The sequence below is a fragment of the Rattus rattus genome, chromosome 3 (assembly GCF_011064425.1).
Source record: "Rattus rattus isolate New Zealand chromosome 3, Rrattus_CSIRO_v1, whole genome shotgun sequence".
NCBI lineage: Eukaryota > Metazoa > Chordata > Mammalia > Rodentia > Muridae > Rattus > Rattus rattus.
Window position 1 is genome coordinate 53,514,138 of NC_046156.1, and position 23,591 is coordinate 53,537,728.

General features: G+C 44.5%; 1 non-coding gene across 1 annotated transcript; it reads left to right on the top strand.

Moving 5' to 3' along the window:
• The first annotated feature begins 6,743 nt into the window (after positions 1-6,743).
• LOC116897424 lies at positions 6,744-6,848 on the top strand. The gene has a single exon (XR_004387466.1). It is a non-coding gene; the product is annotated as a U6 spliceosomal RNA (small nuclear RNA).
• The last annotated feature ends 16,743 nt before the right edge of the window (positions 6,849-23,591 follow it).

The following is a 23,591-nucleotide window of genomic DNA, read 5'->3' on the forward strand; positions in this document are numbered from 1 at the left end:
AAAAAAATGGCTCAGCCTTTAAGAGTACTTGCCGCTGTTCTTTCCTGGGACCAGAGCTCAGTTCCCACCATCGTGTTGGATGGTTCACACCAGCCTGCAACTCCAGCACCTTCTTCTGGACTCCAGAGGTTCCTGAACACATGTGTACATATACACATACACGTAAATGAAAAACAAAAAATATATATAATTTGCTGTATTTTCCCCATAGATAAAATTGGGGATAATACTTTTCTACTAATATTATAAGGTTATGATAATCAATCTAAGCTGGGAGTAAGCTTAGTTTGTGTGAGCTGTGAAACGTTTTTACTTTTAGAACCATTCATTCACTGTGACTTTAATCCAAGCGGTTACTGTTTGTAAGGCACTGTTATACAGTACTAAAACTGAAAAGATTAATAATTAATAATATTAATAATAGCAGATAGCAAATTAATAATAGTAAAATACAAACTAATGAGAGAGAAAGAGACAGAGAGAGAGAGAGAGAGAGAGAGAGAGAGAGAGAGAATGCCCCCCAATGCCTGTTTCTTTTGTTTTTTTCTTTTTTTTTTTTTTTTTTTTTTTTTTTTTTTTTTGTGGGTGGGCACCGCACCCGGGTCCTTGCGCTTCCTATGAACGCGCTCCCCCACTGAGCTAAATCCCCAACTCTTTTGTTTTTTTCAAGGCAGGTTTTCTCTGTGTAGGACTGGCTATCCTGGAACTCACTCTGTAGACCAGGCTGGCCTCAAACCCAGAGATCTGCCTGCCTCTGCTTTTGGAGTGCTGGAACTAAAGGTGTGCACCACCATTGCCAGGCCTGAAAGAAAACCCCTTGTGTCTGAGCTGTCTCTCAGGAACAATTCAGACATTTTGGGGTTGTTTTTGAGACAGGTCTTGAGCAGCCCGGGCTGCCCTCACACTTGGTATGTGTCCAGGGACAATCTTGAATTTCTGATCAAGCTGGGATGTCTGCTGGGATATCATATGTGCACCAATATTACAAGTTTATGGAGTTCTAGGGATCCAACCCAGGGCTTTGTGCATGCTAGGCAGGTAGGCAGTCTACCGACCAAGCTGTGACTTCCACGGAGAAAGGTTTAAAAAAAGCTACAGAGAATCCATGACTCAGGATGCTGACCTAAAGAGCTTTAGACAATTTATAACAAAAGGCTCACATACACAAACAGTTGGTGACCATAAAATACTGGCCATAGAGCCAGGCATGGTGGCATGTGCCTTTAGTTCCGTCACTTCGGAGGCAGAGGCAGGAGAATCTCTGCTACTTTGAGGCCAGCCTGACCTATATAGTGAGTTCCAGGACAGACATAGCTACATAGTGAGACCCTGTCTTAAAACAACAAAGACATACACATATAGCAGCCATAGAGACCAGAGGCATGGACAAAGAGTCAGTTGTAAATTAGTCCGGGCAGTGGTGCTTTTACACTGCCATGTGGGAGGCAGAAGCAGGTGGACCTCTGAGCACCAGGCCAGCCAGGTCTACATAGCTAGCTTCATATCATCTAGGGCTACAATGAGAAATCAGGTTTCGAAATAAACGCTTCCATTTTGGAGAAAAGCTCATTAAGATACAGGATGTTAAAAGGAAGGTCAAAGACTCCATCGTGCATGACAGTCTTTAAGCTCAGGAAGTGACCCACTGGCTTCAGAAAGTCCCTAGGAGTTATCCTTACTTTGACCTTACTTTGTTCCGTCTTCCCTTCCCTATCTGGGGTCAGTGAACATTTGTTCATGCTCCTCCAGAGATGGTGTCACACCACATTCTTCTAGAAGAAAGAATTGGAGTCCTTAAAATGGAATGACACGTAATGTTCAAACTAGGGTTAGAGATTCAAACTAAGAGGCTAGAGAGACATAAGGCACATTGTTATACCTCAAATAAAAAGCTATCTTGATTTAATAGAGAGTAGAGCAGAGGGGAAAATAATAGACTTTTTAATGTTTCAGATGCCCATAGGGTTGAGGAGCAAACTCCATGGAATTGGAGGACTCCAGAGAGCCATCTTTTTGTTGGAGCTGGGGACCGAACCCAGGGCCTTGCGCTTGCTAGGTAAACGCTCTACCACTGAGCTAAATCCCCAACCCCAGAGACCCATCTTAAGGCTGCCTCCCCCCCCCCATTTTTATTAATTTGGCTATTTCTTATTTACATTTCAAATGTTATTCCCTTTCCCGGTTTCCTGTTCATCAGCCCCTAACCCCTCCCTCTCCCCTTCTATATGGGTGTTCCCCTCCCTATCCACCTCCCATTACTGCCCCCCCCCAACAATCCCCTATACTGGGGGTCCAACCTTGGCAGGACCAAGGGCTTCCCCTTCCCCTGCTGCCCCAACAAGGCTATTCTCTTCTACATATGCAGTTGGAGCCCAGGGTCAGTCCGTGTATAGTCTTTGGGTAGTGGCTTAGTCCCTGGAAGCTCTGGTTGGGAGGCTGCCTTCTTTAGGACATTCTCTTTTTAGACACTCAATCTCTGTGACAAATACCTGACAACAATAGTTAAAGGGGTGGTTTAATCTGGCTTACAGTTTCAGTGGTTTCAGTCTATGGTCTGTAAACTATCTTACAGACCCAAGGCAAGATGCATGATACTGAGAGGCAGAGCACAGGAGGACTCCCAGAAGTGGAAAGGGGGACAAAAGAAAACAAAACCCAAAAGGTTTTTGTTTTGTTTTGTTTTTCATAGGCTTGGGGAAAGGTATTCCTTTCTGAGGTGTGACCCAGTAACTGTTCCTCTAGTTAGGCCCCACTGGTAACATTTCTACCATGGGTAAAGCTATTGAATTATGAACACACAACATGTTAACCCATGGACTAAGTCCAGAGCTCTCGTGACCCAGTCATCTGCCAATGATTAGATTCACTATCTGGGTTCCAAACCTTTACCATACGAGCCTTTTAGAATATCCAGACATCTTCAACAATAATACTGTAATATTTCATTTTAACTATAAGTATATTGACTCCACATTGAGATTTGTATGTGTGTGCACATGCTTACACATGTATGTGTATGTGCACAAGTGTGCATGCAAGTGCACAGAAGCATGTACATGAGGCCAGAAATTGACACTAAGTATCTTTGTTTTTATTTTCTTCTCATTTATTTGTTTGTCTGTTTTTTAAGTAGGATTCTCTGCATAGCCCCAGCTGCCCTGGAATTTGCTCTGTAGACCAGGCTGGCCTTGAAGTCAGAGATCTGATTACCTCTGCATCTTAGGGTTTCATTGCTGTGAACAGACACCATGACCAAGACAACTCTTATGAGGACAGCATTTAATTAGGGCTGGCTTACAGGTTCAGAGGTTCAGTCCATTATCATCAAAGCAGGAGCATGGCAGCATCCAGGCAGGCATGGCACAGGAGGAGCTGAGTGTTCTACATCTTCATCCAAAGGAAGCCAGGAACAGATTGTTTCCAGGAAGCTAAGAGGAGGGTATCTAAGCACCTGCCCCCAGTAACACACTTCCTCCAACAAGGCCATACCTGCTCTAACAAGGCCAGATGCCCTAATAGTGCCACTCATAGGGCCAAACATATTCAAAGCACCACATTTCATTCCCTGACCCCCATCGACTTATTCAAACACACGAGCCTACGGGGACCATACATAGCCATAGCACAATGCTAAAACATTTATTCCAACTTCAAAGGGCTCCATAGTCTATAACAGTCTCAACAATGTTAAAATTCCAAAGTTCAGAGTCTCTTCCGAGATTCATCCAATCACTAAACTATAATCCCTGAAGCAAGACAGGAAACCAGCTGGGCAAATTCCAAACTCTGCATCTCCATGTCTGATGTCAACTTCAGATCACCAACTCCTTTTTCATCTTTACTGACGGCTACAAACTTCTCTCTCCTGGGCTGTTTCCACTCCCTGTTAGCAGCTTTTGTCGGCAGATAGACCACGGCTCTGGCATCTTGGGGTCTCCAAGTCATCTTTGACTTCATAGCTTCTTGTTCCAATGTTTGGGATCCACACATGATCTTCTGCGCTCCTCCAAAGGGCTTTCATCACTTCTCTAGCTCTGCTCTCTGTAGCAGTCTAGGCTCTGGCTGACTCTACTCCACTGCTCTGACTGTTCTTGGTGGTCATCCCATGGTACTGGCATCTCCAATACGCTAGTGAGGTCTTTTGTTGCAACTAGACTTTACCAACAGCCTCTCATAAGCTCTCTGCACAGTGCCAAGCCTCAACTCCTTTGCATGATCTCTTCAGTCCTGGGACATTAACTGCAACTGAGGCTGCACCTTCACCAATGGCCTTCCATGTCTTCTCACAGTGATAAGCCTCAGCTGCTCTTCATGATCCCTTTATGCCTTCAAAACCAGTACCACCTGGGTGACTCTTACACACTACCAAGTCCAGCTGCAGCATAAGGTACAACCTATCTCTGGAACACAGCCTCTTTGTGATCTCAGAAAACACTTCCTAGAAGATTTTACCTCAGTGATGCTGGTCTCTTCTTGATCATTGCTAATTCCTTAATTAGTTTCCAGCAGTCCCATCATTTGTCCCAGTAGTCCCTTCTATTTTTGATTCTAAAGTCAGAGCCACATGGCCAAAGCTGCAGAGTCCTGCTGCTTGCTGGGGCTGGAACATCTCCCACCCCCTTATTCTATTATCAGCTTTCTGTTTTCCAACTCCCTCACTGTCTAAGCTTGGCTGTCCTGGAACTTGCTCTGTAGATTGACCTTGAACTCAGAGATATGCATGATTCTGTGTCCTGAGTGCTGGCATCAAAGGTGTGTACCACCATGCCTGGACCTAAGCTTTTCTTCACCTAGAACTTGCCCCAGGCTGGCCTTGAACCCAGAGATCTCCTTGCCTTTGTAAATAATAGGCTTAGCAGGTGGGATCTACCTTGAGGTCACCACTCCCTTAATCTGTTTATCTCCTTGACCACAGGATTCAGCTCCTTTCTACTTCCTGGTGGACCTTTCATACTTGAACCATATATTTTATGTTTCCTTTCTCAGCTTGATCCATTTCATTAAAACGCTCTTCCTAAGAGTGAATTTTAGTAACCACGTGACAGAATTTATACCAGGCTGTTTTGGGACTTCCTTTATCAAAGCAATTAAAATCTCTTCACCTCAAGCAGACTCTTCAGACAATGGCAAAAAGTAACCACATTCCTCACCAAAATACCACAAAAGCAGTCTCTATGCTACATACTGGAGTTCTCCACTGAGACCTCTTAGGGCCAAGTCTGCACAATTCAAATCACTCTCAGCAACAAAGTCTTGTATATTCCTACTAAAATAGCCCATTAAGCCCCACTTAAAACATACCATGGCTTTCCAAATCCAAATCCACATTCTTCCTAACAAAAGCATGATCAGGCCTATCACAGCAATACTCCAGTCCTGATACCAACTTCCAGCCTTCAGATCACAGGCGTGCCCTCTGTTTCTGGATTGTAGTTCATTCCAGATGTAGTCAAATCGACAACCAAGAACAGCCATCATGCTCTGCCTCCAGATTTCTGGGATTAAAGACATGCACCACCACTGCCTGGCAACACTGAGAATCTTTTACTCTCCTTCTCCACCTTGTCTTTTGATGGAAAGCCTCCCTGAACGTGGTGGTACTCACTGACTGTCTGCACTAGCTGGCCGCTAAACTCTGACGATCTATTATTCATCTCCACTCCTCCACCACCCAGTGATAGATTACAGATAGGGGTGACCATGCCCAGATTTTACAAGACTTCTGTAGATCTGAACTCAAGTCCTCATGCCTTTTCAGCAACACTCTCTAACTGAGCCCATCTCTCCAGCCCATCAGTGAGATTTAAAACACAGGCAAAAACAAAACAAAAAAGTCTATGTGCACAGTAGGCAGCACAATGCCATGTATCCCTATTTAAACCTGGAAGAAATACATAGTACGTGACATCTATAAAGGTGACATCCTACATTGCTTTTCAGAGAACTGAACCACTCCAGAAAATCCATTTTATTTGCAGAACTGTTGCATAACCCATCTCTCCTCTACTTCAATGGAATGCCCCTGTCATTGCCAAATGTTGTTTGCCTGGTGGAAATTCTTGGCCAGACCTATGGATTGCCAGACCTTGCAGCTGTTTACCCTTGAAGTCCAGTTCTCCTATAACATCAAGTCAAACGACATTTCCTAATGCCCTAACAAGAGTGATCACCCAGCTAGTTGCCAGTAAGGATAGGACACCACTATCGCTACCCTCGAGTGGTATAGAATTGATATAAAAACAAGCCTACGGGTATCAAAATCATAAGTTCAGGCTATGAGTGACAACTAGGAGTGACAGAAGAATCATACCAGAAGAAAAGGCAACCTGCAACCTTGGCGCGTGCTTTCTTCCCCTAGGATGTTAGGGGCACTATTTCTGTACAGCCTTGTCTTCCCGCCTACAATATAGCCTTCGAAGGACCACCTTCTCCTCTAAGATTCTCAGGACCACCATTTCTTCTAAGAGGAAGAAAGCCAGCTTTGCTTAAAACAGTGCAGTAAGAATAGCTGAGAATGGTGGGGTTGGGGATTTAGCTCAGTGGTAGGGCACTTGCCTAAGCGAAATGCAAGGCCCTGGGTTCGGTCCCCAGCTCCGGAAAAAAAAAAAAAAAAAAAAAAAGATGGTGGCGCATGCCTGTGGTTCCAATATTCAGAAGGATCAAGAGTTCAGAGCCAACCTTTGTTGTGTGTTGAAACCTTGTCTCAGAAAAATAAAAAAAAAAAAAAAAAACAAAAAAAAACAGTACTCTCTGGCAGCACATATGGTTAAATTCGAGTGATACAGAGAAGATTAGCACAGCCCTTGCACAAGGATGACACAAAAATTTGTGGAGCGTTCTGGTTTAAAAAAATGTTTGCAAAAACCGAACCCAAGTCAAGCAAGAGAACAGCGCCGGAGCCACTGCCTGCTCTGCGCCTCCTGCTCTCTGCTAACCTCCTGCTTTTGGCTACTTCATTCATTTCCCTGTGAGAATGAATGTCATCCCCATTCCAAGCCTTCAGTCAATGTGTTCTAAAAGGAGAGAGAGCCTGCGAGTATGAGTCAACTTTATTCCTGGTACTGAACCCTGTTTGTTCTTGTATTAGTTGCCCCGAGGAACAGGGAAGAGCAATGTAACTTCGCTTTCTCCGGCTATTAAAAGGAAATGATTGGCAGTCAACCCATTTTACTAAGTGAGGAGAAAGAGCTTGCACACTGAGCTCCTGTTAGGTGCACACAGGGACTTTTGAAGCATTTACTTTAGAATGCTCCACTTGCTTTTATTAATCTTGGTGCTGGCTTCTTGGGCACCAAGAAGAATCAGGCTACCCCAAAAGTCTCCAGGCACCTGCCTGGTGGCCTGGTAAGGGAAATGCGTTCCTTCACCTCTGCCAGGCAGAGCAACGCTCACGGATGGGTTCTTCTGTCCTCCCTCCGGAGTGCACTGATTTGTTCCGGGTATTTATGTCCCTAGTTAGACGATAGCCTTCTGAGGGATGGGGTGTAGCTCAGTGGTAGAAAACTTGCCTTGCGATAGTGAGGTCCTGGGTAGGAAGGATCCTTAGCACTGGGAAAACAAAAACAAATTCCGAGAGTTATGTCTCTTCATTCCTCGTTCCTATCAAATTGTGCAGTACAGAACAAAATGCTGGCAGTGCTCGGCAAGAGGTTTTTAATCAGTCAGTTGATGAATTGACCAAGCCTCAATGGAATACGTCTGTTAGGATTGCCTACCTTTACTAAAGGGTATCACTCCTCTATGTCAGTTCATTAAGAGTTAAAAAATGTACTGGGCATGGTGACACTTGGGAAGCAGCAGCAGGTACATCTCTGTGAGTCTGAGGCCAATATGGTGTATGAAATGACTCGAGGACACTCAGGGCTCTGCTGTCTAGAAAAACAGAAAAAATAAAATAAACCGATGACAAGGACCTTCAAGGTAGGCTATAGTGCGGGCTCCAAAGCCCAGTGACTGAGTTTGATCCCAGGCACTGATACAGGAGAAGGAAGAACAGATTCTGGCAGATTGTCCTCTGACCTCCGCCTCTGCAGGTGTACCCTGCTCTACTCCACTTCTCCCCAAAAAGAACAAAACTGAGAGTAGGAGCTTCTTGGAGTAAATCATTAACAACCCTGCTGACGACCGATGCAAGCAGAGAAAGGGAGAAGAATCTTGTAGGGGGCGTAGTCCTCAGCGCCTAGTTCAGACTGACCCAGGAACGGAGCCTGCAGAAGACCACGGCCGAAGCAGTATCTCTCTGGCCTTTCAGCAGTCAGCACACAGCCTCTGAAGGACCTTGCTCTGTATCTCACTCTGTTCTCACACTGTGAATGAAGAGGGCAAGGCTCTCTGGCCCAGCCTGTGATTCTGAGAGGCTCGCTGACAGGGCGGCTGAGAGGTTGAGCAGATGCAGCAGGAATGAGTGCCTGTGCTCTTCTCTGACTGCCTATTTTGGCCATCTCCCTGCTTTGAGACGATGCTGTGGAGAGGTCAGAGGCCTGAGCCAAAGCACAGATAGGAGAGAGAACTGGAATCGACCTCAATGGGTAGGGCCCATTAAGACAAAAGGGAGTACAGTGTAGGGAATGCTCAAAAACACCCTGACCCATTGGAAGGATCACCGAGGGGCCAAGCTTTCCCATGAAGTGAACCCTCAAGCACTACTAGGAACATCATGCATTCCAGTGTTCGAATGTTGGACGGAGACAGGAAATGGTAATAAATCTACCTACATTAGATAAGTGAACTTGGCACTCTAGAACCCTGCTTGGTCTTCAGTAAACAGGACAGTCTGAATGTTTCTCCCAGCAAAATCAAGAGTGCTCTCCAAGAAGAGGCTGTAAGTCACCAAATACATTCAGTGTTCTGTGGCCTGGAGCTCAGAATCTACCTAGGAGTCTTGGAAGAATGAATCTCAGAAGGCAGGGTCTTGACTGGGAAGCAGTACCATAAGCCTATAAGCTCGAAACTCTGCAGACAGAAGCAGAAGCACTGGGTTGGAGGGCCCCCTGGGTAGTAGAGTGAAGCCATGCCTCAACAAAACAAAAAAAGAGAGAGAGCAAAACAGAACCACAGCAAGGCTTTGGTTCTCACTGTACTTCCCTGTGTGGGAGCCCAGAAGTGTAGGGGAAAAACTTGCCCCAGAGCTCATAAGGCCCTATCCCTCCCTGAGGGACTGTTGGCAGTTAATGGTTGCTAGAGAAGGAAGTCATTTTATTCAGTGGTGTAATCACTGGTAAATTGCCCAGACTCTGGTAAATAATCCCCCCACCCCCACCTATGCTCATGTGAGACTCTCTCCCTCCTGCACCCTCTGACAACTTGAAAGTAGGCAGGAAGGAATGAGAGATTATAGAAAGCATAGTGTCGCATATCTGTAATCCCAGAATGTGTGAGGCAAAAGCAGAGGCAGACAGATTTCTTGGAGTTTGAGGCCAATTTGGTCTACATAGTGAGTTCTGGGCCATCCAAGACTAGAATTTGCTTTCCTAGCACCCATACCAGACAGCCGACAACAGCCTGTAGCTCCAGAGGCTCAAACATCCTCTGCTGCTTTCTGCAGAGACCCACATTCATGTGCACACACAGACACATAGACAACACAGACAACACAGATACACAAAGTTTTTTTTTAAGATTTATTCATTTATTATATATACATACACTGTCGCTGTCTTCAGACACACCAGAAGAAGGCATCAGATCTCATTACAGATGATTGTGATCCACTATGTAGTTGCTGGGATTTGAACTCAAGACTCAAGACCTCTGGAAGAGCAGTCAGTGCTCTTAACCACTGAGCCATCTCTCAGCCCACACACAAATTAAAAAAAGAAAGAAAGAGAGAGAGAGAAAGAAAGAAAAAAAAAGAAAGAAAGAAAGAAAAGGAAAGAAAAGAAAGAAAGAAAGAAAGAAAGAAAAAAGAAAGAAAAAAGCAAGCGAAGAAAAGCCAAAAGCCAGGGGTAATGGTGCACTTCTTTAATCCCAGCATTCCAATGGCAGGGGCTAGTTTTATGTCAACTTGATACAAGCTAGATTCTTTCAGGAAGAAGGGATCTTAATTGAGAAAACGATTTCACAGATCGATCTATGGGAAATGTTCTTGATTAGTGATTGATGTGGGTGGTGCTGTCCTTAGGCTGGTGGTTCCACGTCTATAAGAAAGCAGGCTGAGCAAGCCATGAAGGAGCAAATCAGTAAGCAGCACTCTTCCATGGCTTCTGCTTCAGTTCCTGCCTCCAGGTTCCTGCCCTGAATTCCTGCCCTGACTTCAACCTTCCATGATGGACTATGACACGCTGCTGTGGGCCATAGGGCTTCATTATAGCAGTATAAACCCTAAGACAAGGCCAGCCTGGTCTGCACAACAAGTTTCAGGGAATCCGGGGCTACATAGTAAGGCCCTGTTTTAAAATTAAGCCCATAAATAAGATTAGTTACATAAATAAAAATATTTTTAAAACACTGGGTAATAAGATATGAAATTGACCAAAATTCATAATTCATTATGAATATGTGTGTGAGTGTGTGTGTGTGTGTGTGTGTGTGTGAAATTATAAAGAATAAAAAAATTAAAAGCAAATCTGCTCCTCAGTACCTACATTTCCTTCCCTGAACTCTGAGAGCTCAGGAGAGGTCAGAGGTTGCTCCTGGCCTGCTTTTTTATAGGCTTAGGTCTATAGTTTCTCTATACTGTTCCCTCTGTGCAGTGTTATATAACATACACAGGCAGGGTTCAGCCTTTCTTGTGGTGGGCTCTGACATGACCTGATTCCGGGGATCTGGCTGCAGCCATTCGCCTTGAAGTCCTGGCTGCCTTAGCTGGTAGGACTTGGAGCCTTGTCTCTCGGAGGCTGTCAGGAGGAGACGCCCAGCTGGAGGCTCTGCATGAGAGCAGGCGCTGCCAGTGTTGCTGTAGCTGTGGGAACTGTGGCCGAGAGCCAAGGAGCGGAGCGGACTCTCGCTGTGTGCAGCAACTCCCCCCAGAGCTGGCACAGCCAGGGAGTCTGCAGAGCCGTGTAAATCTTCCTCCAAGCAGCCTGTCTCTTCGGTAGCTACAGAAACAGTATTTGTTATCCTTTGGTTTTCAGGAGACAGGCAAAGATCTGACGGCGACAGTCTGTTTCTGAAGCTTGAGAGCCCACCCAGCAAAACCTTCAGAAATGAAAGAGAAGCTGAAGTCCACCAGCCAGCCCTGTCTCTTAGGCTGCTGTCAGGATTTGAAGCCTCAAGAACTTGGAACGAGCTTGCCTTTTCAAGATCAGAAAACTGAAAGTCAGTATAGTATTCAGAGTTTCATTTAGTCAGGGAGAGGCATGGCCCCACGGTCTGCAAAGTGGTGTGTGACACAGGATAATAATTGACCTCAATTCACACACATAGCATTCTGGCCAGAGCTGGTGAGCCCTGGGGCCTTGGAACAGAGAGGATCTCAGAGTGATAATTGGGGGTGTTCATCTAAAGGCTGGCAAGAAAGAGATTGCCTTCACCTGTTCAGTTCTTAAGGCAGGTAAACTGGTGCTTGGGGCTAATGAGCCTGATTCTGCTGTGTTTTGTATATCCATAACTTAAAACAGACTTCCTAGAAATAAAGGGAAAAGGACTCCCTTGCCTCTGACTCCCAGCTCTGCAAGCAAGGACCTCAGCCACCAGGCTTCCTGAGTGCCTACTACGTGACATGAGTGTTTTGGTCCCCAGCCTTTGTGTTTCTTTCTGTACATAATCATAATTTTATGAATGAACTGCTGTTGTGACTTTAAACACCAGCTTCTGGGATTTTGAGTCAGCCTTAAGAAACAAATTCACAACCTGTATGTTAGCAGGTTGGATTTTGTTCTGTTGTTTGAAACAGCGCTATTCCGTGATCCCAGGCTGGTCTCAAATGTATAGCCATCCTCCTGCTTCAATTTCCCAAGTGCTGGAATTACAGGTATAGGCTGCCATACTGAATAAGGCAGACAGACTGAATTTCTAAACATATATGACTGAGAATCAAAACGTCACTGTGGTGAAGTCATGTCACATGGGACTTCTTGGGGGCCCCTGGTGGTGGCCAGGATGACTCCCACTCTGACTTCTAAAGTCCCCAGGCACAGTGAGGGTTCCTTCAGTGATCAAGGACCAGCAGGTTATTTCTTCTATTTTCCTTTTAAGCAAATCTCCCACCCCTTCCCTCCCTCTATCTTCTTATCTTTGAACTGGGTATGATAAAGTACATGCTTATGCTAACATACTACATACTAACATGCTACATACTAATACACCACATGCTAACATACTACATACTAATATACCACATGCTAACATACAACATGCTAACATACTACATGCCAACATACTACATACTAACATTAACAATATTACATGCTCAGCATGTACTAGTTTCTCCATTTTATTTTCTTTTTGAGACAGAATCTTTCTCTACATAGCTCTGTCTGTCCTGGAATTGACTCTGTAGATCAGGCTGTCCTTGAACTCACAGAGATCCTCCTGCCTCTGCCCCTAGAGTGTTGGGATTAAAGAACAGCATTACCGAGTCTGGGCTCCATTTAATTTTTAAATTCAATTTAATTTTAGAGACAGGCCTAAAGTCACCTCAAAGTCCTGAGCTCAAGTGATCCTCCTGCCTCAGCCTTCCGAGTATTGGGGACCATCACAGTTAGCTGTTTCTCTGTTTTGCTCACTGTGCTAAAACTACTAATAAATCTGTCCAAAGCTGAACTCTTGGCAAGAAATGGAAACAGAACTGAGAGTTAATCAGACCAAAGCTTTTGTGTTTGACTAGCAAGTTAAACTGTCTGACAGTTCAATAAATACACAGGAAAGTCATGTTGCCTTTAAAGGAATAGATTCGGAAGCCTCTATATTAGTCCTATTTGAAAATTTGTTTTTGTTGAGTGCTACCCATGAAATCTGTGATATATAGTGGGGTTTGTTGTTTTATTTTTTGAGTTTATGTCATGTAGTTCAGGCTGGCCTCAAACTCACTAGGTAGCCGAGGATGACCATGAACTTCTTGTTTTTATCTCCCACATAGCAGGGTTACAGTCTTGTACCACTGAGCCGGGTGTTTTCGGTGCCGGGAATTGAACCCAGAGCCTTTGCATGGTAGATAATACTTTTCCAACAGAGTACAACCACAGTCCTTCTGAACTTAAAACCCACACTCACACACACACACACACACGCTCACACACACTCACACACACTTACACAAACACTCACACACACTCACACACACTTACACACACTCTCTCACACACACACTGTACACACACTCTCTCACACACATACACACACATTCCCACACACTCTCACACACACACACACACACTCTCTCACACACACACACACACACACACACACACACACACACACACACACAGCCCACAGGAGGATCTCTTACATAGCACTGACTGGCATTAACTTACTATGTAAAGGAGAGTTGCCTAGAACTCACAGAGATCTGCCTGCCTCTGTTTCCTAGTGCTTGGATTAAGGGGGGGGGTGAGGGGGGAGGTGCTACCACACCTAAGCTAAACCCAGACTTTTACATGGGTTCTAGGTGTTTGTGGGTTTGTTTGTTTGTTTGTTTGAGGCATTGTTTCACGTTGTAGCCTAAGCTGCCCTTTAGTTTACCATGTATCCCAGGCCGACCTCACACTGGCGGGGATATACCTGCCCCAACCTTACAGTTCTGGCTACTGTGCTCAGCTTGAAACTTACTCTTTTCTTAAATCAGTATTCTTACACTATTTATTTGGGTGGCATGCAGGATAGCCTGTATGGTGGCACATTCCTTTAATCCAAATGTTAGGAGGCAGAGTCAAGAGGATCTCTGCATTTGAGGCCAGACTGATCAACATGGCCATATCTAGGCCAGCCACCACTACAGAGTAAGACTCTCTCCCTAAAATAGGAGCAAAGCAACAAAAAAGAAGTCAGAGGACATCTTGTGGGAGTCGGCTCTCTCCACCACAGGGCTGTCAGGGATCCAACTCAGTAGTCAGGCTTGGCAGCAAGCACCTTTTCCTGCTAAGCCATCTGCTGGCCCTTGAAGCTTACTTTTGTTTTGAGACTAGGTCTAGCTCTGGCTAGCCTGGAACTTGCTAAGTAGACCAGTAACTGGCCTAAAATTCACAGAGGTCAGCCTGACTTTGCTTCCCAAGTGCTGGGGTTAAGGGAATGTGCTACCACACTTGGCCTTCAGCAAACTCTTCAGAAGTGAACAAACTCATGTAAACATTAGACTTAACATGTCCTGGAACATGTTACATAGTTCCCCATGCCACTTATCAAGCAGTATGGGATGTAAGCAGCCCTTTTGATAATAAGTAGAGGAATAATTAAGATTGGAATATAAAGAAATAAGGCAAAATAATGAGTTAAATTTTGACATTGACAGATAGGTTTGCTTTTGCTTCTGCTAGTTACCACATGGGCGGACTTTGACAAGTTTCTTACCTGTGACTCATTCTTGAATTGAAAAAGGAAATAAAAGGAGATCATGACTGCTCCTGGGTAAGGCAGGGGAGAGGGTTTGCTGTAGATATGAGGGAGAGCATAGTCAGAGGCAGGAACATCTGGGAGAGTCCAGAGTGATGTGACCCTGAGTTAGGCCATGTAAGGAGAGGGGTAAGGGAGGGGAACCAGAAGTGGCCAAGAGGGAAAAAGTCCAAAAAGATTAAAAAAAAAAAAAAAAAAAAAAGAGGGGGGCAATGTAACCAGAATGGCTGGATTATATAGGAATTAGAGAAGCCCAGCCCAGCTCCTGGGCAGAGACTTCAGGGTATGGGGTGTGGCAGTCGGGAGGAATCTGTACTGGGTAGGACCTGAGGGATGCCAGGAGAACCTGGCCTTCAGCATTCACTTTGGTATGTTAATAGGCACCTCAGCCTTTTGTCCTGGGCTTGAGACTTAACAATTCTGGGCTATAAATTGGGGATATTTGTATCTATTACATAGGATATGGCCTCACTAATAGTGAATTAAGTGTGAGAGACATCCAAGAAATCAGCAAAGCACTCGTCCCAGTACGTCTGTGAAAGTATTTCCAAAGACACTTGGCACACGGGACAAGGAATGATGGGGAAAGGTCTGTCCTGACTGTGCCCAGCTCTGTTCAGGAGGCTGGAGTCTGAGCGGAGCGGGAGGAGAGGAAGCCAGCCCTTGTGTGCAAGCCCAGCTCTTCCTGAACCAGTGTCTCTGCTCCTGCTGCTGTTACCACAGCCAAGCAGAGCCTAGTCCCTTCAACCCTACAACTTGGACTCACAGCAGCGGCTCCCGGGAGCATTGATTCAGCTTCATACTAAGGCTGTTATCTGTCTCCATGTTTTCTGAGGCATCTGACTTCTTGGACTGAGAAGCACCTGGGTTCTTTGGCTTCCCAGCATACAGACAGCCATTGTTGTACTCCCCAGGTGATCATGAAGCCCATTGAATAAATCACTGTTCGCATCCTCTTGGCTCTGTTCTTCTGGAGAACTATGACGAATGGAGCAAGAGTTTTATCACTTGGTTGACGGCCTTCAGTGTTATCAGTGGGAAAGCAGCTTCATAGTGCTGCGCTGTGCACAGTGCCCTGAGTCATCGGAAGGGCATGCACTACCATGCCCAGCTCTCTCTTTTCTGTTTATTTTATTTTAAATTATAATGCAGTCTTTGGGTTTTTTTTTTTTTTTTTTTTTTTTTGGGGAGGCATGTGACACACAAATACAGATGTCAAAGAATAACTTGAAGAAATTAATCCTTTCCAGCATGTGGGATCTGGGGACAAACCTCAGGTTGTCAGGTCTGTCAGAAAGCACCTTTTACCTGTGGAGACATCTTTCCAGCTCCTGTTTGGCACCTTTCAGACAGGGTTTCAGCATAGCCCAGGCTGGCCTGGAACTCACTGTGTAGGTGAGGATCATCTTGAACTCTGATCCTCCTACCTTAGCTTCTCCAATGCTGAGATTATAAGTACGCACCTTGTCTTAGGTAGCCAAGACGGGCCTCAAAACTTTTAAAATAGCAGAGGCTGACCTTGAATTTAGATTCTCTTGCCTCTACTTCCCCAAGCTACAGTTTGCACGATGCTGGAGATTGAACTTTGTCTTTCTGCATCCTGTGCAAGAACCAACCAGTTGCACCGTATCTACAGTCCAAAGTTAATGTTTTTAGACAATAAAAAGGTATATTGAAGCAGGGCGGTGGTGGTGGCACACCTCTTTAATACCATATTCAGGAGGTTAAGGCAGGCGGATCTCTTGAGTTTGAGGCGAGCCTAATCTACATAGTGAATTCCAGATCAGGCAGAACTACATAGAGAGACCCTGTCTCAAAACAAAGCAACCATTGAAAATTGAGTGTGAAAATTAGCTGTACATGCTAGTTGCTGGCATTCAGGAAAAGCTAAGCACACAAAACCTTCATGTTATCTTTATTATTAAAATAAATATTTGTTGCGAAGGCTAGAGTTTACATAAAACAAGGGAATAAAAACAGAACTATAGGGGTTGGGATTTAGCTCAGTGGTAGAGCGCTTGCCTAGGCATGCAAGGCCCTGGGTTCGGGTCCCCAGCTCTGAAAAAAAAAAAAAAAAAAAAAAAAACAGAACTATAGGCTAGGCATGGTGCTGTATAACTGTAATTCGAGCCCTTGAGAGAGAAATGGAGGCAGAAAGATTAGGAACCAAGGCTAGCCTCAATTACATAGTAAGTTTGGGGCCAGCCTGGGCTACAGAAGACCCTGTATCAAACAATCAAATAGAAAACCCAAAAGAAACAAACAGAAAACACACACAAATTGCAAAACCATTCCTTTTTTTTTTTTTTAAATTAAGCTAGTTAATTGGTTGAAATAAAGTACTACTATGTACAGCCCAGATTGGTCTGGAACTCAGTAGTTTAGGCTGGCCTCAAATTTTTTGACAGATCTGCTTCAGCCTCAGTGCTGGGATTACTGGCTTGCACATGGCATCTGGTTTAGAACCATAGTCGTACTTCTAGGACTGACCCGCCATTTCCTTTTATAGATTCATACATCTGTCCCACATAATCCAGAAAGTGAGAATGAGTCTAGTGACAACTTAGTTGGGACAGCTGGTGTGATGGCCCTTCCTTGTTGTTACCTTGACTACATCTGGAATGAACTACAATCCAGAAATGGAAGGCACACTTGTGATCCAAATCTTGAGGCTGGAAGACACAGCCTTCTGACCCAGATCTCTTGACACAGAGATCTTGAGGCACAGTAGCCATGAAAAGTTTAGGTCCAGGCAACGTAGTTCACGCCTTTAATCCCAGGAGAGTGAGGCAAGCAGATCTCTGAGTTCAAGTCTAACCAAATTCCAAATCCAGGTGTGGTGGTATACACTTTTAATCTGGGTCAGACTTTCTATTGGAGGCCTATGTAAGGACAACGGAAGAAGGAAGACTCACTCTTTTTCACCTGCTTGCACTTGCTTGCCAGCACATCTGTTGGAGCCACTTCTTCAGGATCCCAGCTTATGCAGAAGACCAGCTGAAACACCTAGCCTCATGGGACTGAGCGACTATGAGCTTCTTGGACTTCCCATCCACAGCTGCCCACTCATGGGTTAGTTGGACTGCAGACTGTAAGTCATTACGATACATTCCCTTAATATATGGAGAAATCCCAGATGTTCTCTGACTCTAGAGAACCCCGACTAATACAGATGGGTGGTTACCAAAAGTGTGCAAGAGTTGTGCAAGGCATGGGGGGTGGGGATTTAGCTCAGTGGTAGAGCGCTTGCCTAGGAAGCGCAAGGCCCTGGGTTCGATCCCCAGCTCCGAAAAAAAGAACCAAAAAAAAAAAAAAAAAAAAAAGAGTTGTGCAAGGCAGGCAGGCCTCTCAGGAGCACAGCCAGAGGTAAGGGTTCTGGTGAGAGCTGTCCAGCAATGGAAAGGTTTGCCAGCACCAGAGGCAATACCTGGTTACAACAAAAACCTAAGATTTAGCTGTTAGCAAAGTTACGGAAGCATTCCTACACGGAAGAGAAGTCAAGCCCAGTGACCCGTAACGCTCTTCCTGTCCCTGACATTTTAGCATCATGGATTGTTTGCTGGAAGTACGTACAGATGTTGTGAGATTCCCAGCCCTCACAGGCAATTTGGGTGGTTCTTACTGAACAGCTCCAAACCCATGCCCATAAAATTCATAGGAAATTCCTCGAATAGCTCAGGTGAAGGATCTGCTTGATCTCCTTTGTCCAAAACCCGAGGACGTGCGATTCTCCCAACGAATCCCAAGTCAATATGGAGAAGAAATCAAAGGGTGTCGGGGTGTGCCTACAGACGCTTTACATGTGACCTTCAGACACTGTTTGTCTGCTTTTTATTTTTATTATTATCTGAGATTTGTTTGTGAGAAAAATTCCTGACCTGGCAAAAATTCATAGTAATTACGTAGGAGAAAGGCATGAGAAGAAACAGGCAAACAAAAAAATGTATTAATAAAGTGGGAGGACCTGAGCCAGGGCTTCAGTGGGAGAGACCAGAGGTCTGGAGAAGGCCCACCCAAATGTTTTTGATGTTTGACCAATTATTATCTTATTATTCTTCCTGCTATAGATGCAGCTGGAATTTATGTAACAGGATGTTTAAAAAGATGAAAGCGAAGGTGTAGTGGGGTTCTGGGGTGATAAGAGCTCCTAGAATATGTATTTATGGACGTTTAGAGTATAAGTTCCCGTACATTCTTGTAATAAACCACCTATTTGTTTTTCTTTTCGTAAGAGCAACAACTAAAAATTGGGCTTCAATATGGCAGCTTCCTGCGGCCAGCGATATAGGAACAGCAAAGAAGGCGAACAAAGAGTGTTGCCAAAGGGGTTGGAGGTGGTTCAATCTGCGGCCCCCACTGGTGCTTAATTAGCTTTGAGCTTTGGGTCCAGAATGTTTTATCTTTGTATTATACAAGTGTTAGAATTTATTTGGTTTCGACCTGTTTATCAGAAAATGGGTTCTTCTATTGTTTGAGAAAGAGAGCCCTGTGGAATTCGTGCCCGAAGTCACCCAATGTGAAGATGAAAGGGAAAAACAGTTTCTGTCAGACCAAAGTTGAAACAAGTGGAACTATGTGTCAGAACGTTCTGTAGGTGACACATGCTTTTCTTTTCTTTTTTTTTTTTTTTCTTTTTTTTTTTTTTTTTTGAGACAGAGTTTCACTGTGTAGTCTTGGCTGTCCTGGAACTCACTCTGTTGACCAGTTGACCAGGCCAGCCTTGAACTCACAGAGATCTGCCTGCCTCTGCCTCCCCAGTGTTGAGATTAAAGGCACGTGGCCACCACTGCCCGGCTGGCACCTCTTAATCCTACAGCTCCAGAGACAGAAGTGGGTAGACATCCACCAGTCTGAGTCTGGTTTGTATAATGAGTTCTAGGCCAGCCAGGGCTATATCATGAGAGTGTCTCAAAACAAACAAACAAACAAACTCTTCTATATGTATTGTAACTAGAGTGACTCACAGGGAATGGAGACTCCTTCTGGGTGTGCTGTCTTGTCTTACGACAAACTGATTCTGGACACCCCATTAACAAGGTCTTTGGGCGTGGTGGTGGCACACCCCTTTAATCCCAGCACTCAGGAGGCAGAGTAAATTCCAGGGCTACAGAGAGAGACCTTGTCTCACAAAACTACAAGCAAAAAGAGAAGGCCATTCTTTTTTCATGGCCACCATACAAATATGAAAACTAAGAAGTCAATTCCAATTAAATAATAATTTCTAATCTATAAGCCTCCTTAAAACATGGTTCCAGTGTCTGAATAACATTATTATAGTAAAATACATTCCACATTGTCTGCCACATCCGGTCGTCGAGTATGTTTGGTGGTACAGTGAGTTGAAGACAGGACCTTAAGCACGCTAGGCAAACACTCATCCACGTCTTTGCTTTCCAATCTGGAATAGATTTTCTGCACTTAGAACCATAACATATTGAAGACATTTGTAGAGCGTCCTATCATGGTTTCCTCATGATTAGACTCAAGTTAGGGAACTTGAGGAAGACAGGAATGATGGCACTGTTCATAATTGCAAGGGCTGATTTGTTCCATTACTGGCTAAGTTAATTCTCCCAAGTTTCTTCCCTTCAAGAGTAGTGGTTTTCCTTTTATAGTTGATAGATCTACTATAAACTTGTATCTACTGGGTTTAGCATCCAGTGATAATTCTGTCTCTACTTCTCAGACTCTGGGATTACGGGCCTGTATTTATTTCCTCCCTCTACCTCTATCTGCAGACACTGAGAATGGAACTCCATTCTTAACTACTGTACCCAGTAACTCTTGCACCCCATATGAGTTCATTTCATATGCTCCCATGATACTGAATAAAAACACATCATACCTTGCTCCATCCAAACCAGCCTATCACTTGGGTGAATCAAAGTCTTTCAGGAAAACCTGAGAAAACAACATAGCTGGGTGGTGGTGGCACATGCCTTCAACCCCAGCACACGAGAGACAGAGGCAGCCAGCGGTGTACAGAGAAAATTCCAGGACAAACAGAGCTGTAGAGAAATCCTGTCCCAAACAAAACAAAACAATGAAAAGAAAGGAAGGAAGAAAGAAAGGAAGGAAGGAAGGAAGGAAGGAAGGAAGAAAAAAGAGGCAGCATAAAGTATATAGACTGGGGCAGTGGTGTCTGTGGCCATTGTTTCCCCCTGACTCTATGCTCTGCAGTAACCTCTGTTTTCTAAGCTACTCTGTGTCTCCTCTGAAGTCTGTCAACACAGACCACAAGGATTAGGGGACACAAGGGAAGTTCAGACTTCCCGTGACACTGTCATTTTGAAGCCAGCCTACCTACCTACACACACACACACACACACACACACACACACACACACACACACACACACGCACGCACGCACACTGATTCTAGGCCACAGGCTCCTGATGTCAGTTATTTATAGCCAGTGCTCTCCAGATCCAATGCTGTCCTGCTTCTTCGGGACCATGAGGTTGGATGCTTCAGCCTCTGATCTCTTTCCTAGACATTCAAACTGTCAAAACACAGAGGCATGGCAAGTTAGATGCTTCCCTAATGCTTGGGGTTGGGGATTTAGCACTGTCATTTCGGTCCCCCAGCTCAAAAAAAAAAAAAAAGGAAAAAAAAAAAAAAAACCCTAATGCTTCACCTGTACACACACACACACACACACACACACACACACACACACACACACACAGAGTTTATAAGGCAGGTTTCACATAGCCTAGGCTGGTTTGAACTTTTTTGTTGCTGAAGATAACCTTGAACTCCTGATCCTTCTGCTTTTGTCTCCCATGTGCTGAGGTTGCAGTGTTCACCACTGTACTCAGCTTACAGATCCTTGTTGATTTTAGCTCTCATAACCTTGATTCACACAGGAATCTGGTCTGTGTCCAGTATCTTTTTTCTCTTCCAGCCCTATCTAGCAGGCTTTCTTCCCATAGGATGAACTTTTCTTCCCATTGTATGAGCTGCCAGAGTGTATCAGCTTAAACTCTCTCAACACCGCCATCACTTTTGCTACTCTCTGAAATGACATGCATCAGTAGTCAATTTGGAAATCATCTGGAAGACAGAAGACTGTACCGCAGCTGCAGCAATCCCCTCCCAAAAAGTCTGATCCAAGGAAAAGAATTCCTTTTGAACTTAAAGATTTGATCCAAAGTAAAGAATTCCTTTGCTAGGTGAGGTGACACACATGCCTGAAATCCCAGTATCCAGGAGGGGGGCAGGGAGGACATGGAGTTCAAGGCTAATCTACACACAGAGAAGGGGGGAGGGAGGGAGGGCACGAGGAAGAGAGGGGAGAAAGAAGGGAAGGAGGCAATAGGGAAAAGGAAGGAAGGAAAGCAGAGGAAAAAGGAGGAGGGGCGACTCCCTTCTGAACCTACTTCCTGATACACAGAAGGGACTGGAGAGCCCTGAGCCACAGCAGCTGTAATGACACCACTGGTCATTCTGGCTCATTAAAAGCCATCAGCAAGATATAAACGTTATTTCCTTATATCAACAATGCTAACTGTTCCTAATATGCCATTTTCTCTCTTCTCTTGTTTCCAAGTGAGTGCATCTGAAGGAGAACTGGCTGGGGTTAGCCAAGCAGTCTGTGGCTACGAGACTAAGAGGTATTAGCTTATTTGTACATGGAATAAGGCCAGCACTTGCTAACCTTGGTGCCATTAACATTCCTCCCCGGCCATTGAGCCAATTACCCACAGACTAGTTAACAGGTGAACGTTTTATTACTAAGTATTTAGTTAACATTATTTAATTACTTGCATTGAGATTAACATCTCCTAATTACATTAAAGAGATATATGTAAGATTACGTACAAGACAGATGATTCTGAATTAGGGCCAGAATATATAAAACCTTCAGCATATGAGACGATTAAATACATTAAACCTTAAGACTGTCTACTGTGGCTACCAAAGTTGTTTCCTGACTAATGTTTGCCTGGCACGCTTGAGGCCCTGGGTGTGATCCCTAGCACTCAACTGTGCACAGACCTTTAAAATCCCAGCACTTGAGAGGTACAGAAGAGAGGCTCGGGAGTTCAAGGTCATCCTTGACTACACCGTAAGTTTCAGGTCAGCCTGGACCACCTGAGACCCTGTCTTTAAAAAAAAAAAAAAAAAAAAAAAAAAAAAAGGTTTCATTTACTGGACTATACTTAAACTTCATGAAAGATGGAACTTTGTTTTATTATTCTATTTCTAATATCCAGTATATATGCCTGACACAGAGTCAAGAGTTAATAACTATTTGTTGAAAAAATAAAAATAGTTTGAGGCATAATAGAAGAAAATTAAAAATTACTAAACTAAAATCTGAAGGAATTATTGGCAAAGAGAAAAGAGAAAAGGGATGCTGAGGAGTCACTCAGAAGAGATTATTGCCTGAGGAGTCCTCCCCTCCCTTTCCTCTCCCCCCCCTGCCCTCCCCTCCCTTCCATCTTCAGTAGTTCAAGGGCTCTCTAAGTCCATAAGCCTTTCTAAGAACTGACCTAGATCCTTAAATAGACATTTAAAATTTTCATGTGTTTTGGGAGTAGCTAAGGGAGTGGCCCGAGACTTGAAGTTTCAAGCAGCACATTTAAAAAGGAGAATAAGAAGGTATTTTAATGTGTTCCAGGGCAATTAGAAGGGTTTAGGTTTAGGGGTCTCAAACCTGAATGTAGTCAGAGGCCAGGCCAGCAGCATAACAGGGTGAAGCAGTTATACAATACGGCAGGAGAGTGGAGTCTGGAGACACCAGTAACTGCGAACACCTGCACCTTAGCAAAGATAGAGGGCCAATGCGACTGGATAGCCCAAGTCTGATTCCTGGAATCCATGTAAAGCTAGGCAGAGCTGCCTCCGTATGGGTTCTGTTGTGCACACGCGCACGCACGCACACACAAACACACACATACACACACAACACACACACACATACACACACACACACACACACACACACACAAACAAACACACACACACACACACACACAACACACACACACACACACACACACACACACAAACACACACATACACACACACAAACACGCACACACACACACACACACACACACACACACACACGCACCACCATTCACTGTATAGTGTA